At 40.3% G+C, this 17,500-nt stretch overlaps 1 protein-coding gene across 1 annotated transcript in view; it reads left to right on the forward strand.

The window, feature by feature from the left end:
• The window catches only part of il17rd (interleukin 17 receptor D), a 32,498-nt gene that overhangs the window by 670 nt on the left and 14,328 nt on the right, over positions 1–17,500 (forward strand). The window lies entirely within an intron of this gene.

The following is a 17,500-nucleotide window of genomic DNA, read 5'->3' on the forward strand; positions in this document are numbered from 1 at the left end:
GTGTGTGTAAACAGTATGTTTGGTGCGTGTTTGCTGTTTTACTTATTGATTAATGTTTCTTATGTAACAGCTTGAAATGTGTTGTTCCACCATAACACACCTGTAAAATATACATTATATTTATATATATAGATATATATATGTGTGTATATATGTATGTATATATACAGTATGTAAATGTGTCTATATATGTGTGTGTGTGTATATGTTTGTATACACGTGTGTGTGTATGTATGTGTGTATATATATATATATATATATATATATATATATATATATATATATATATATATATATATATATTATGTGTGTGTATATATATATATATATACACACATACATACACACACAGGTACTCCTCACTTAACCCAGTTCTGTTCCTACAACCAGCTCTTTGAGCTGATTGGTCAATAAGCGAGCACCTGTTGTTTTACAGTAAGGGGGCGTGGCTGCTATATATAGTATATATAGTATTTCTAGTTTATATAGTGTATATAGTGTGTATAATGTATATTGTGTATATTATCTATTCTGTATATATAGTGTATATAGTATATTTAGTGTATATAGTGTATATATAGTGTGTATAATGTATATTGTGTATATTATGTATATAGTATATATAGCGTATATAGTATATATAGTGTATAGTTCTTGAATACATCTTCCGATGCACCTGAACACATCATCAGTGATGTAACCTGGTGTCCTCGGGTTTTAGGGTCTCTCAACATCATACCCCCTCTCCCAGGCGACCCCACCACGGTTGATCAGACCACAGTGTGTGTTCAGGTGGCATTGGCTTGTCCCCATGGACCTTCTCTCCGGATCCAGAGCCATCTCGAGGCTTTCTCAGCTGCTGCGGTGATGTTGTTGATGGCTCTGCTCCTTGCTCCTCCTGTGATGCCCAGTACACGGAGGGCTCTGTGGAGTGAGTGACCCACAAATCCTCTGCAACCCACTTCAATCGGCATGCACCTCGTCTTCCAGCCCTGCTCTCGACAGTTGATGACCAGATGTTCATATTTGGTCCGTTTCCTATCATGAGCCTCCCCCCGTTTCCTATCATGAGCCTCCCCCAAGCGGTCCTCCCATGGCACCGTCAGCTGCGTGATGAAGTGGTGTTGCGTACTCGGCCGCAGCTGCTGATCCCCTTGCTGATGGCTTCTGCATTCGGTTTCAGCACCTGGTTATGGCGCCAGGTGAGCGCTTTTGGGCAGCAGCTCAGTATGTGCTCCAACGTTCCCCTTGCTGAGCACAATGGGCAGTTCGGGGTCTCGACCTTTCGCCAGGTGAAGAGGTTCGCCGGGCTTGGCAGGACATCACACACTGCCCGAATCAGGAAGGTGATGCTGTGTGGCTCAGCCTGCCAGAGTCCCCTTTGCACTCCTTATGCCGAGGTGTTGGGAACAGTCCCAAGCCCGCTCTACCATGGGCCACCATGCCCACCAAATCTTTGTGGTGCAGCCGGGAATCAGCATCCAGCACAGCAGCCTGGGCACTCCACTTCCTTCCAGTCTTCACTACCACTCTAGCCTGAGCCACCTTTGGGTCTCTAGAGTCTCTGTACATCAGCACCTCTTGAGTCCGTGTAACCTTGAACTCTTCTTCCAGAGACTTCAGGGGCAACCGGAGTTTTTGTGTTTTTCCCGTAGAGGGCGATGTTGCTGAGGCTTCTAGGCAACCCCAACCATCTCCTGAGACAGCTGCTGACCTTTCTTCCCAAGGTCTCAATGGTGGACATGGGGACCTCGTTGACAAGTAGCGGCCATAGTATCCTTGGCAGAATACCATGCTGATATATCCACGCTTTGAACTTGCCTGGAAGCCCGGATTTGTCGACTGATCTTAGCCAGCTATCCAGTTCCTGGCAGGTGGACTTAACAGATGAGGAGTCCTTGAGGCTGCTGTTGAACACCTTGCCCAAGCTCTTCACCGGCTTCTCAGAGATGGTCGGTATTTGCTTCTCTTCGATGTTAAATCTGAACCTGTCGGTGACCTTGCCCTTCTTCACCACTAGTGATCTGGACTTGGCTGGTTTGAAGCTCATACGCGCCCACCGGATAAGCTTTTCCAGCCCTTGCAGGATCCATCTGCTTCCTGGCACAGACTCCGTGGTGACTGTCAGGTCATCCATGAAGGCCCTGATTGGTGGCTGGCAGATTCCTGATTGGGTCCGGGGGCCCCGGCACTCTGGCTCAGCTGACTTGACAAGCATGTTCTTTGCAAGGGCAAACAAGGTTACCGAGATGGTGCAGCCTGTGATTATCCCAACCTCCAGCTTGTGCCACTCGGATGTAACTGCTCCTGCTGAGACTCTCATCCTGAACTGGTCGTAATAATCCAGGATCAGGTCGGCAACATGGTGTGGCACATGGTGTTCGGTCATAGTGGTCTCGACCAGTTTGTGAGGGATGGAGCCATACGCCTGGGCTAGGTCTAACCACAGCACTGTGAGGTCTCCCTTGTTCTCGTGGGCTTCCCAGATGAGCTGTGTCACCACTCCAGTGTGTTCTGGACACCCCGGCACTCCAGAGATCCCTCCCTTTTGCACCGAGGTGTCTATGTAGTTGTTGTTGGAAAGGAAGTCAGTCAGCCCCCTAACTACTATGCTGAAGAAGATCTTTCCTTCTACGCTCAGCAGTGAAATGATTCTGAACTGGTCGATCTTCTCTGAATCCGCCTCTTTAGGGATCCAGACTCCTTCAGCACATCTCCACTGCTGCGCCACCTTCCCTCGCCTCCAGATGACTCTTATGATCTTCCAGAGTCGCTTGAGTAGCAATGGGCAGTACTTGTAGAACTTGTATGGGACCCCACTTGGTCCAGGGGCTGAGCTAGATCTTGCCTTCCTCACAATCTCCTGGACTTCCTTCAGAAGTGGTTCCCTTGTGACAAAGTCCTTGGCAGAAGGTGGTGAGTCTACAAGGATGTCATACTGGCCCAGCTCCATCTGTCTGTTGGGGTCACTGTAGGTGTTCTGAATGTGCAGATCTAGCTCCTCCTTCGAGCAGACCGGATTGCCATCTCGCTTCTGCCCCAGCAGCAATTTGGTGACCCTAACCCTAACCCTAACCCTATGAACGAAGCAAGCTTCCTGGCTTTCTCCTTCCGGTGCCTTCGATGCCATTCTGCTACACGCAGAGTCATCAGCCTCTTCTTCAAGATGTCCTGCAACTCTGCTAAAGGGGGACGCTGCTCCTCGCTGGCTTCCTTGTGCCTCTTCTTGAGTGACTTAAGCTCCTGTCGGATCTTGTGGATCTTCACTGCCCTCTGGTAAGGTGTCTGAGCAGGTCTCTTCTCCTCTGCACCGAACCTGTCCCGGGCAAGACTGATGATGATGGTCGTCATTGCCTGCAGCCTCCGATCCACATCTCCCTTCACAGACGTTTCAAGCACCTTGTCGACATCCTCGTCAAACTGCTCCCAAACTGTCGTCTTGCAGGCCTGTGGCCACTTGTTTTCGAGCCTTCCCCAGGGAGATACTTGGGAGAGCTGGTTGTGCCACATGGAGGCTCTGGGCTCTATAGGGTGCTTCCTGGCCCGGCTCCTCCTGCGTCTCATCAGATGTGGTATCTGTGCGCTGTGGTACGTCATCTCCCTCCAAACACTAAGTTCTGGCCTGGTGAATCTTGAGGCCATAGCTGTTTTTGCAGATTTTCCCGCATCTGCATGTCGCGGTCGTAGTCGTTTCTCCGTTGCCATTTGTCGTTGCTGTTCGGTCCGTCAGATTGAGGTTCTCACCCCCCCCCCCCTCGGGCTCCCCTGGGGGTATTTTCCATTAGTTGATCTGTAGCTTGATGATGGGTTTCCTCTTAGAGGAAGCGGTTTGGGCTGCCGACCCTCCCCGCCCTGGGTGCTGGCTTTCCACGCTGCCAACTGTCTCTCCAGTCATAACCAGTCTATTCCTGGTTGTCACTAGTTTCGCCAGAGTAGATAGTTCTTGAATACATCTTCTGATGCACCTGAACACATCATCAGTGATGTAACCTGGTGTCCTCGGGTGATATAGTATAGTGTATATAGTATATACAATGTGTATAGTGTATATAGTGTATATATAGTGTATACAGTGTATATATGGTATGGGATGGTAGCTCAGGCGGTAGAGCTGGTGGTCTAGTAATCTAAAGGTTGCTGGTTGGATCCCAGGCTCCTCCTGCTAGCATGCTGTAGTGTCCTTGAGCAAGACACTTAACCCCTAATTGCTCCTGATGGCTGCGTCCGTCAGTGATTGAACAATTGAAAGTCGCTTTGGATAAAAGCGTCTGATCAATGAAATGTAATGTAATGTAATATAGTGTATATTGTGTGTATATATAGTGTATATAGTGTGTATAGTGTATATAGTATTTGTAGTGTATATATAGTGTATATAGTGTATGCAGTGTATATAGTATATGTAATGTATATAGTATATGTAGTATATATAGTGTATATATTCTATATTTAGTATATATAGTGTATATAGTATATACAGTATAGTGTATATATGGTATATATAGTATATGTAGTGTATATATAGTGTATGCAGTGTATGCAGTGCATGTAGTATATGTAGTGTACATAGTAAAAAATAGTGTATATAGTATATTTAGTATATATAGTGTATATATAGGTATATAGTATATGTAGTATATATAATAGATACAGTGTATATAGTATATATAATGTAGATAGTATATATAGTATATACAGTGTATATAGTATACTGTATAAAGGGTGATGAGATACTTGGTATTGTACACAGTGTACAATACAGACTGGTCAGAGAGCTGGTTGTAAGTCTGAACTTAGCTGAGCTGAGCTGGTTAAACAGGTGGTTTAACAGGTAGTTAAACAGGTGGTTAAGTGAGGAGTACCTGTATATATAGTGTGTGTGTGTGTGTGTGTGTGTGTGTGTGTGTGTGTGTGTGTGTGTGTGTGTGTGTGTGTGTGTGTGTGTGTGTGTGTGTGTGTGTGTGTGTGTGTGTGTGTGTGTGTGTGTGTGTACACAGTGGGGCAAAAAAGTATTTAGTCAGCCACCAATTGTACAAGTTCTCCCACTTAAAAAGATGAGAGGCCTGTAATTTTCATCATAGGTTCACCTCAACTATGAGACAGAACGGGGGGAAAGAATCCAGGAAATCACATTGTAGGATTTTTAATTAATTAATTGGTAAATTCCTCAGTAAAATAAGTATTTGGTCACCTACAAACAAGCAAGATTTCTGGCTTTCACAGACCTGTAACTTTTTCTTTAAGAGGCTCCTCTGTCCTCCACTCGTTACCTGTATTAATGCACCTGTTTGAACTTGTTATCAGTATAAAAGACACCTGTCCACAACCTCAAACAGTCACACTCCAAACTCCACTATGGCCAAGACCAAAGAGCTGTCAAAGGACACCAGAAACAAAATTGTAGACCTGCACCAGGCTGGGAAGACTGAATCTGCAATAGGTAAGCAGCTTGTTGTGAAGAAATCAACTGTGGGAGCATTTATTAGAAAATGGAAGACATACAAGACCCCTGATAATCTCCCTCGATCTGGGGCTCCACGCAAGATCTCACCCCGTGGGGTCAAAATGATCACAAAATCGGTGAGCAAACATCCCAGAACCACACGGGGTGACCTAGTGAATGACCTGCAGAGACCTGGGACCAAAGTAACAAAGGCTACCATCAGTAACACACTACGCCGCCAGGGACTCAAATCCTGCAGTGCCAGACGTGTCCCCCTGCTTAAGCCAGTACATGTCCAGGCCCGTCTGAAGTTTGCTAGAGAGCATTTGGATGATCCAGAAGAGGATTGGGAGAATGTCATATGGTCAGATGAAACCAAAATAGAACTTTTTGGTAAAAACTCAACTTGTCGTGTTTGGAGGAGAAAGAAAGCTGAGTTGCATCCAAAGAACACCATACCTACTGTGAAGCATGGGGGTGGAAACATCACGCTTTGGGGCTGTTTTTCTGTAAAGGGACCAGGACGACTGATCCGTGTAAAGGAAAGAATGAATGGGGCCATGTATCGTGAGATTTTGAGTGAAAACCTCCTTCCATCAGCAAGGGCATTGAAGATGAAACGTGGCTGGGTCTTTCAGAATGACAATGATCCCAAACACACCGCCCGGGCAACGAAGGAGTGGCTTCATAAGAAGCATTTCAAGGTCCTGGAGTGGCCTAGCCATTCTCCAGATCTCAACCCCATAGAAAATCTTTGGAGGGAGTTGAAAGTCTGTGTTGCCCAGTGACAGCCCCAAAACATCACTGCTCTAGAGGAGATCTGCATGGAGGAATGGGCCAAAATACCAGCAACAGTGTGTCAAAACCTTGTGAAGACTTACAGAAAACGTTTGACCTCTGTCATTGCAAACAAAGGGAATATAACAAAGTACTGAAATGAACTTTTGTTATTGACCAAATACTTATTTTCCACAATAATTTGCAAATAAATTCTTTAAAAATCAGACAATGTGATTTTCTGGATTTTTTTTTTTCTCATTTTGTCTCTCATAGTCGACGTGAACCTATGATGAAAATAACAGGCCTCTCTCATCTTTTTAAGTGGGAGAACTTGCACAATTGGTGGCTGACTAAATACTTTTTTGCCCCACTGTATGTATGTATGTATGTATGTATGTATGTATGTATGTATGTGTGTATATATATATATATATATATATATATATATATATATATATATATATATATATATATATATATATATATATATATACACATATACACACACACACACACACACACACACACACACACACAGATCAGCCACAACATTAAATCACCACCAATAACACTGATAGTGTAGCTCCATTTGTGTCTCCAAACAGTTGTGAGGTGGAGGCATGGACTCCACCAGACTCTGAAGGTGTCCTGTGGTATCTGGCACCAAGATGTAGCAGCAGATCCTTTTAAGTCCTGCAAGTTGGAGGTGGAGCCCCCATGGATCAGGCTTGTTGTTCCAGCACATCCCACAGATGCTCCATGGGATCGAAATCTGGGGAATTTGGAGGCCAAGTCAACACTTTGAACTCTTTGTCATGTTCCTCAAACTATTCCTGACCAATTGTTTGCAGTGTGGCAGGAAGCATTATCCTGCTGAAAGAGGCCACTGCCATCAGGGAATACTGTTGCCATGAAGGTGTGTACTTGTTCTGCAACAATGTTTATGTAGGTGCTATGTGTTAAAGTCACATCCACATGAACGCCAGGACCCAAGGTTTCCCAACACAACATTGTCCAGAGCGTCACACTGCCTCCACTGGCTTGTCTTCTCCCATAATGCATCCTGGTGCCATCTCTTCCCCAGGTAAACAATGCACATGCACCACCCATCCACATGATGTGATTCATCAGACCTCCACCTTCTTCCATTGCTCCATGGTCCAGTTGTGACGCTCACGTGTCCATTGTAGGTGCTTTCAGGGGTGGACAGGGGTCAGCATGGACACTGTGAGCTCCCATACGCAGCAAGCTGCCATGCACTGTGTGTTCCACACCTTTCTATCACAGCAACATTCACTTTTTCAACACTTTGTGCTGCAGTAGTTCTACTGTGGCATCGAACCAGATGGACCAAACCTGGCTCCTCACGTGCATCAATGAGCCTTGGGCCCCGTGACCCTGTGGCTGGTTCACCGGTCGTCCTTCCTTGGACACTTTTGGTAGTAACCACTGCACAGCGGGAACAGTCACAAGACCTGTGCTTGTGGAGATGCTCTGACCCAGTCGTCCAGCATCACAATGTGCTCCTTGTCAAAGTGGCTCACATCCTGACCACGCCCTTTTTTATACTTCAACAACTCACTCTTCACCTGCTGCCTCATATAACACTATACAGTGGGGCAAAAAAGTATTTAGTCAGCCACTAATTGTGCAAGTTCTCCCACTTAAAAAGATGAGAGAGGCCTGTTATTTTCATCATAGGTATACTTCGACTATGAGAGACAAAATGAGAAAAAAAATCCTGAAATCACATTGTCTAATTTTTAAATAATTTATTTGCTAATTATAATAATAATAATAATAATAATAGATCTTTATTGTCCACCGTGGTGGAAATTTGTCTTCGGCTCACCAGACAACACACAGGCAGACACAAACAAAGAACAGTAGAGATAAAATACAGTATTATGAGGGTCACACCATAGAAATAAAACACCAGCACTAAGAAGGTGATAAACAAATATTAAACCACCAGTGACTCTTGCTTCATCATTATCGTCATTATCATTTCATCATCATTATTGCCACTGTCATCATCAGGTCATTCTTTCAGATTAAGAACACTGACTGCTTTGGGGATAAAAGACTTCTTATAAATATTCTTGGTCGCTAGGGGAACTCTGTAGTGCCTACCAGAGTTCAAAAGCACAAGCTGACTGGAGAGAGGATGGGAGCTATCGGCTGTGATGCTCAAGGCTTTCTTCCTCAACCTCTCCTTGTACAGTAGGCTTAAGGCCTTTTGGGGTTTGCCAATGATTTTACTGGCCATTGACACAATCCTAGAAAGCTTGTTTGAAAGTTTACAGCTTAAATGACCATACCAGGCAGAAAAGTGAAATGTCAGAACACTCTATGGTGGAAAATAAGTATTTGGTCAATAACAAAAGTTCATCTCAATACTTTGCAACTCAGCTTTCTTTCTCCTCAAAACACGACAAGTTGAGTTTTTACCAAAAAGTTATATTTCTGGTTTAATCTGACCATATGACATTCTCCCAATCCTCTTCTGGATCATCCATATGCTCTCTAGCAAACTTCAGACGGGCCTGGACATGTACTGGCTTAAGCAGGGGGACACGTTTGGCACTGCAGGAGTCCCTGGCGGCGTAGTGTGTTACTGATGGTAGCCTTTGTTACTTTGGTCCCAGCTCTCTGCAGGTCATTCACTAGGTCCCCCCGTGTGGTTCTGGGATGTTTGCTCACCGTTCTTGTGATCATTTTGACCCCACGGAGTGAGATCTTGCGTGGAGCCCCAGATAGAGCTCCCACAGTTGATTTCTTCACAACAAGCTGCTTACCTATTGCAGATTCAGTCTTCTCAGCCTGGTGCAGGTCTACAATTTTGTTTCTGGTGTCCTTTGACAGCTCTTTGGTCTTGGCCATAGTGGAGTTTGGAGTGTGACTGTTTGAGGTTGTGGACAGGTGTCTTTTATACTGATAACGAGTTGAAACAGGTAACGTTACCTGTATTTAAATCATTAATACAGGTAACGAGTGGAGGACAGAGGAGCCTCTTAAAGAAAAAGTTACAGGTCTGTGAAAGCCAGAAATCTTGCTTGTTTGTAGGTGACCAAATAATTATTTTACCGAGGAATTTACCAATTAATTCATTAAAAATCCTACAATGTGATTTCCTGGATTCTTTCCCCCCATTCTGTCTCATAGTCGAGGTGAACCTATGATGGGGATGGTAGCTCAGGCGGTAGAGCTGGTGGTCTAGTGATCTAAAGTTTGCTGGTTCGATCCCAGGCTCCTCCTGCTAGCATGCTGTAGTGTCCTTGAGCAAGACACTTAACCCCTAATTGCTCCTGATGGCTGCGTCCGTCGGTGTTTGAACAATTGTAAGTCGCTTTGGATAAAAGCGTCTGCTAAATGTAATGTAATGTAATGTAAATGATGAAAATTACAGGCCTCTCATCTTTTTAAGTGGGAGAACTTGCACAATTGGTGGCTGACTAAATACTTTTTTGCCCCACTGTATATATAATAATAATATATAACACTATTTATATACAGTGTATATATATATATATAATACTTTATATCAATATATAATAATATATAACTATATATATAACTCTGTATATATAATAAAAATAATATATAACAGTATATATGATGATAATAATAATAATGATAAATAACTGTATAATAAAAATAATAATATATAACAGTGTATATAATAATAATAATAATAATAATAAACAGTATACAGTGGTACCTCAACTTACGACTATAAGTGGTTCTATAAGAACAGTGGTACAGAATGTTAAAACAGTGGTACGGTAAAACAGGGGTACGTTAAAACAGGGGTACGTTAAAACAGTGGTACGTTAAAACAGTGGTACGTTAAAACAGTGGTACGTTAAAACAGGGGTACGTTAAAACAGTGGTACGTTAAAACAGTGGTATGTTAAAACAGTGGTATGTTAAAACAGTGGTACGTTAAAACTGCGTACGTTGAAACAGTGGTACGTTAAAACTGCGTATGTTAAAACAGTCGTATGTTAAAACAGTGGTATGTTAAAACTGCGTACGTTAAAACAGTGGTATGTTAAAACAGTGGTATGTTAAAACAGTGGTATGTTAAAACTGCGTACGTTAAAACAGTGGTATGTTAAAACAGTGGTATGTTAAAACTGCGTACGTTTAAACAGTGGTACGTTAAAACAGTGGTACGTTAAAACAGTGGTATGTTAAAACAGTGGTACGTTAAAACAGTGGTACGTTAAAACAGGGGTACGTTAAAACAGTGGTACGTTAAAACAGTGGTACGTTAAAACAGTGGTACGTTAAAACAGTGGTACGTTAAAACAGTGGTATGTTAAAACAGTGGTATGTTAAAACAGTGGTACGTTAAAACAGTGGTACGTTAAAACAGTGGTACGTTAAAACAGTGGTACGTTAAAACAGTGGTATGTTAAAACAGTGGTATGTTAAAACAGTGGTACGTTAAAACAGTGGTACGTTAAAACAGTGGTACGTTAAAACAGGGTTACGTTAAAACAGTGGTACGTTAAAACAGTGGTACGTTAAAACAGTGGTACGTTAAAACAGGGTTACGTTGAAACAGTGGTACGTTAAAACAGTGGTACGTTAAAACGGGTACGTTGAAACAGTGGTACGTTAAAACTGTGTATGTTTAAACAGTCGTATGTTAAAACAGTCGTACGTTAAAACTGCGTATGTTAAAACACTGGTATGTTAAAACACTGGTATGTTAAAACAGTGGTATGTTAAAACAGTGGTACGTTAAAACAGTGGTACGTTAAATCAGTGGTATGTTAAGACAGTCGTATGTTAAAACAGTCGTATGTTAAAACTGCGTACGTTAAAACAGTGGTATGTTAAAACAGTGGTACATTAAAACAGTGGTACGTTAAAACAGTCGTATGTTAAAACAGTGGTACGTTAAAACAGTGGTATGCTAAAACAGTGGTACGTTAAAACAGTCGTACGTTAAAACAGTGGTTCGTTAAAACAGTCGTATGTTAAAACAGTGGTATGTTAAAACAGTGGTACGTTTAAACAGTGGTACGTTAAAACAGTCGTATGTTAAAACAGTCGTATGTTAAAACAGTCGTATGTTAAAACAGGGGTACGTTAAAACAGTGGTACGTTGAAACAGTGGTACGTTTAAACTGCGTATGTTAAAACAGTCATATGTTAAAACAGTCGTACGTTAAAACTGCGTACGTTAAAACAGTGGTACGTTGAAACAGTGGTACGTTAAAACTGCGTACGTTAAAACAGTCGTATGTTAAAACAGTGGTACGTTAAAACAGTCGTATGTTAAAACAGTCGTACGTTAAAACTGCGTACGTTAAAACTGCGTATGTTAAAACAGTCGTATGTTAAAACAGTCGTACGTTAAAACTGCGTACGTTAAAACAGTGGTACGTTAAAACAGTGGTACGTTAAAACTGTGGTACGTTGAAACAGTGGTACGTTAAAACAGTGGTACGTTAAAACAGTGGTATGTTAAAACAGTGGTATGTTGAAACAGTGGTACGTTGAAACAGTGGTACGTTAAAACAGTGGTACGTTAAAACAGTGGTACGTTGAAACAGTGGTACGTTGAAACAGTGGTACGTTAAAACTGCGTATGTTAAAACAGTCGTATGTTAAAACAGTCGTATGTTAAAACAGTCGTACGTTAAAACTGCGTACGTTGAAACAGTGGTACGTTGAAACGGTGGTACGTTAAAACTGCGTACGTTAAAACGGTGGTATGTTAAAACAGTCGTACGTTAAAACTGCGTACGTTAAAACAGTGGTACGTTGAAACAGTGGTACGTTAAAACTGCGTACGTTAAAACAGTGGTATGTTAAAACAGTCGTACGTTAAAACTGCGTATGTTAAAACAGTCGTATGTTAAAACAGTCGTACGTTAAAACTGCGTACGTTAAAACAGTGGTACGTTAAAACTGCGTACGTTAAAACAGTGGTACGTTAAAACAGTGGTACGTTAAAACGGGTATGTTGAAACAGTGGTACGTTAAAACTGTGTATGTTTAAACAGTCGTATGTTAAAACAGTCGTACGTTAAAACTGCGTATGTTAAAACACTGGTATGTTAAAACAGTGGTATGTTAAAACAGTGGTACGTTAAAACAGTGGTACGTTAAAACAGTGGTACGTTAAAACAGTGGTATGTTAAAACAGTCGTATGTTAAAACAGTGGTACGTTAAAACAGTGGTATGTTAAAACAGCGGTACGTTAAAACAGCGGTACGTTAAAACAGTCGTATGTTAAAACAGTCGTATGTTAAAACTGCGTATGTTAAAACAGTGGTATGTTAAAACAGTGGTACATTAAAACAGTGGTACGTTAAAACAGTCGTATGTTAAAACAGTGGTACGTTAAAACAGTGGTATGCTAAAACAGTGGTACGTTATAACAGTCGTACGTTAAAACAGTGGTTCGTTAAAACAGTCGTATGTTAAAACAGTGGTATGTTAAAACAGGGGTACGTTAAAACAGTCGTATGTTAAAACAGTGGTACGTTAAAACAGTGGTACGTTAAAACAGTCGTATGTTAAAACAGTCGTATGTTAAAACAGTCGTATGTTAAAACAGGGGTACGTTAAAACAGTGGTACGTTGAAACAGTGGTACGTTTAAACTGCGTATGTTAAAACAGTCGTATGTTAAAACAGTCGTACGTTAAAACTGCGTACGTTAAAACAGTGGTACGTTGAAACAGTGGTACGTTAAAACTGCGTACGTTAAAACAGTCGTATGTTAAAACAGTGGTACGTTAAAACAGTCGTATGTTAAAACAGTCGTACGTTAAAACTGCGTATGTTAAAACAGTCGTATGTTAAAACAGTCGTACGTTAAAACTGCGTACGTTAAAACAGTGGTACGTTAAAACTGCGTACGTTAAAACAGTGGTACGTTAAAACTGCGTACATTAAAACAGTGGTACGTTGAAACAGTGGTACGTTGAAACAGTGGTACGTTAAAACAGTGGTTCGTTAAAACTGCGTACGTTAAAACAGTGGTACGTTAAAACTGCGTACGTTAAAACAGTGGTACGTTGAAACAGTGGTACGTTAAAACAGTGGTACGTTAAAACAGTGGTACGTTGAAACAGTGGTACGTTGAAACAGTGGTACGTTAAAACAGTCGTATGTTAAAACAGTCGTATGTTAAAACAGTCGTACGTTAAAACTGCGTACGTTAAAACAGTGGTACGTTGAAACAGTGGTACGTTAAAACAGTGGTACGTTGAAACAGTGGTACGTTAAAACTGCGTACGTTAAAACAGTGGTATGTTAAAACAGTCGTACGTTAAAACTGCGTATGTTAAAACAGTCGTATGTTAAAACAGTCGTACGTTAAAACTGCGTACGTTAAAACAGTGGTACGTTAAAACTGCGTACGTTAAAACAGTGGTACGTTAAAACTGCGTACGTTAAAACAGTGGTACGTCGAAACAGTGGTACGTTAAAACTGCGTATGTTAAAACAGTCGTATGTTAAAACAGTCGTATGTTAAAACTGCGTACGTTAAAACAGTGGTACGTTAAAACAGTGGTATGTTAAAACAGTGGTATGTTAAAACAGTGGTATGTTAAAACTGCGTATGTTAAAACAGTGGTATGTTAAAACAGTGGTACGTTAAAACTGCGTATGTTAAAACAGTCGTATGTTAAAACTGCGTACGTTAAAACAGTGGTATGTTAAAACAGTGGTACGTTAAAACAGTCGTATGTTAAAACTGCGTACGTTAAAACAGTGGTATGTTAAAACAGTTGTGTGTTAAAACAGTGGTATGTTAAAACTGCGTATGTTAAAACAGTGGTATGTTAAAACAGTGGTACGTTAAAACAGTGGTATGTTAAAACTGCGTACGTTAAAACAGTGGTATGTTAAAACAGTGGTATGTTAAAACAGTGGTATGTTAAAACTGCGTACGTTAAAACAGTGGTACGTTAAAACAGTGGTATGTTAAAACAGTGGTATGTTAAAACAGTGGTATGTTAAAACTGCGTACGTTAAAACAGTGGTACGTTAAAACAGTGGTACGTTAAAACAGTGGTACGTTAAAACAGTGGTACGTTGAAACAGTGGTACGTTAAAACTGCGTATGTTAAAACAGTCGTATGTTAAAACAGTCGTACGTTAAAACTGCGTACGTTAAAACAGTGGTACGTTGAAACAGTGGTACGTTAAAACTGTCGTATGTTAAAACAGTGGTACGTTAAAACTGCGTACGTTGAAACAGTGGTACGTTAAAACTGCGTAGGTTAAAACAGTGGTATGTTAAAACAGTGGTATGTTAAAACAGTGGTATGTTAAAACAGTGGTATGTTAAAACTGCGTACATTAAAACAGTGGTATGTTAAAACAGTGGTACGTTAAAACAGTGGTACGTTAAAACAGTGGTATGTTAAAACAGTGGTACGTTAAAACAGTGGTATGTTAAAACAGTGGTATGTTAAAACAGTGGTACGTTAAAACAGTGGTACGTTAAAACAGTGGCACGTTAAAACAGTGGTACGTTAAAACAGTGGTACGTTAAAACAGTGGTACGTTAAAACAGTGGTACGTTAAAACAGTGGTATGTTAAAACAGTGGTATGTTAAAACAGTGGTAGGTTAAAACAGTGGTACGTTAAAACAGTGGTACGTTAAAACAGTGGTACGTTAAAACAGTGGTATGTTAAAACAGTGGTATCTTAAAACAGTGGTATCTTAAAACAGCGGTACGTTAAAACAGCGGTACGTTAAAACAGCGGTACGTTAAAACAGCGGTACGTTAAAACAGCGGTACGTTAAAACAGTCGTATGTTAAAACAGTCGTATGTTAAAACAGTCGTATGTTAAAACTGCGTACGTTAAAACAGTCGTATGTTAAAACAGTGGTACATTAAAACAGTGGTACGTTAAAACAGTGGTACGTTAAAACAGTCGTACGTTAAAACAGTGGTACGTTAAAACAGTGGTACGTTAAAACAGTGTATGTTAAAACAGTGGTAAGTTAAAACAGTCGTATGTTAAAACAGTGGTACGTTAAAACAGTGGTACGTTAAAACAGTGGTACGTTAAAACAGTCGTATGTTAAAACAGTGGTACGTTAAAACAGTCGTATGTTAAAACAGGGGTACGTTAAAACAGTGGTACGTTGAAACAGTGGTACGTTAAAACAGTCGTATGTTAAAACAGTGGTACGTTAAAACAGTGGTACGTTAAAACAGTCGTATGTTAAAACAGTGGTACGTTAAAACAGTGGTACGTTAAAACAGTCGTATGTTAAAACAGTGGTACGTTAAAACAGTGGTATGTTAAAACAGTGGTATGTTAAAACAGTGGTACGTTAAAACAGTGGTACGTTAAAACAGTGGTACGTTAAAACAGTCGTATGTTAAAACAGTGGTACGTTAAAACAGTGGTACGTTAAAACAGTGGTACGTTAAAACAGTGGTACGTTGAAACAGTGGTATGTTAAAACAGTGGTACGTTAAAACAGTCGTATGTTAAAACAGTGGTACGTTAAAACTGTGTATGTTAAAACAGTGGTACGTTAAAACTGCGTACGTTAAAACAGTGGTACGTTAAAACTGCGTATGTTAAAACAGTGGTACGTTAAAACTGCGTACGTTAAAACTGCGTACGTTAAAACAGTGGTACGTTGAAACAGCGTACGTTAACACAGTGGTACGTTAAAACTGCGTACGTTAAAACAGTGGTACGTTAAAACTGCGTACGTTAAAACAGTGGTACGTTAAAACAGTGGTACGTTAAAACAGTGGTACGTTAAAACAGTGGTACGTTGAAACAGTGGTACGTTAAAACTGCGTATGTTAAAACAGTCGTATGTTAAAACAGTCGTATGTTAAAACAGTCGTACGTTAAAACTGCGTACGTTGAAACAGTGGTACGTTAAAACTGCGTATGTTAAAATTGCGTATGTTAAAACAGTGGTACGTTAAAACTGCGTATGTTTAAACAGTGGTATGTTTAAACAGTGGTATGTTAAAACAGTGGTATGTTTAAACAGTGGTACGTTAAAACAGTGGTATGTTTAAACAGTGGTACGTTAAAACAGTGGTATGTTAAAACAGTGGTATGTTTAAACAGTGGTACGTTAAAACAGTGGTACGTTAAAACAGTGGTACGTTAAAACAGTGGTATGTTTAAACAGTGGTATGTTAAAACAGTGGTATGTTAAAACAGTGGTATGTTAAAACAGTGGTACGTTAAAACAGTGGTATGTTTAAACAGTGGTATGTTAAAACAGTGGTATGTTAGAACAGTGGTATGTTAAAACAGTGGTATGTTAAAACAGTGGTATGTTAAAACAGTGGTATGTTTAAACAGTGGTATGTTAAAACAGTGGTATGTTAAAACAGTCGTATGTTAAAACTGCGTACGTTAAAACAGTCGTATGTTAAAACAGTGGTACATTAAAACAGTGGTACATTAAAACAGTGGTATGTTAAAACAGTGGTATGTTAAAACAGTGGTATGTTAAAACAGTGGTATGTTAAAACAGTCGTATGTTAAAACAGTGGTACGTTAAAACAGTGGTATGTTAAAACAGTGGTATGTTTAAACAGTGGTATGTTAAAACAGTGGTATGTTAAAACAGTGGTATGTTAAAACAGTGGTATGTTTAAACAGTGGTATGTTAAAACAGTGGTATGTTAAAACAGTGGTATGTTAAAACAGTGGTATGTTAAAACAGTGGTATGTTAAAACAGTGGTATGTTAAAACAGTGGTATGTTAAAACAGTGGTATGTTAAAACAGTGGTATGTTTAAACAGTGGTATGTTAAAACAGTGGTACGTTAAAACAGTGGTATGTTTAAACAGTGGTATGTTAAAACAGTGGTACGTTAAAACAGTGGTATGTTAAAACAGTCGTGCGTTAAAACAGTCGTACGTTTAAACAGTCGTATGTTAAAACAGTCGTATGTTAAAACAGTGGTACGTTAAAACAGTCGTATGTTAAAACAGTCGTATGTTTAAACAGTCGTATGTTAAAACAGTCGTATGTTAAAACAGTCGTATGTTAAAACAGTCGTATTTCTAAGCAATTTTTCCATATAAATGATGACATCATGAAAGATGTAAATAAACAAAATACAAAGAACAAACACAGTAAATATGAAAAATATATGGATAAGCCACCAACTACATGCACACACCATGTATCCCGCTGACTGACTGCTGACTGACCGCTGACTGACTGTTGACTGACTGAATACATTGTATACAACAGTGTATATTTTATAATAATAATAATAATAATCATAATATATAAAAA

This window comes from Zeus faber (genome assembly GCF_960531495.2).
Source record: "Zeus faber genome assembly, chromosome: 5".
NCBI classification, from domain to species: Eukaryota; Metazoa; Chordata; class Actinopteri; order Zeiformes; family Zeidae; genus Zeus; species Zeus faber.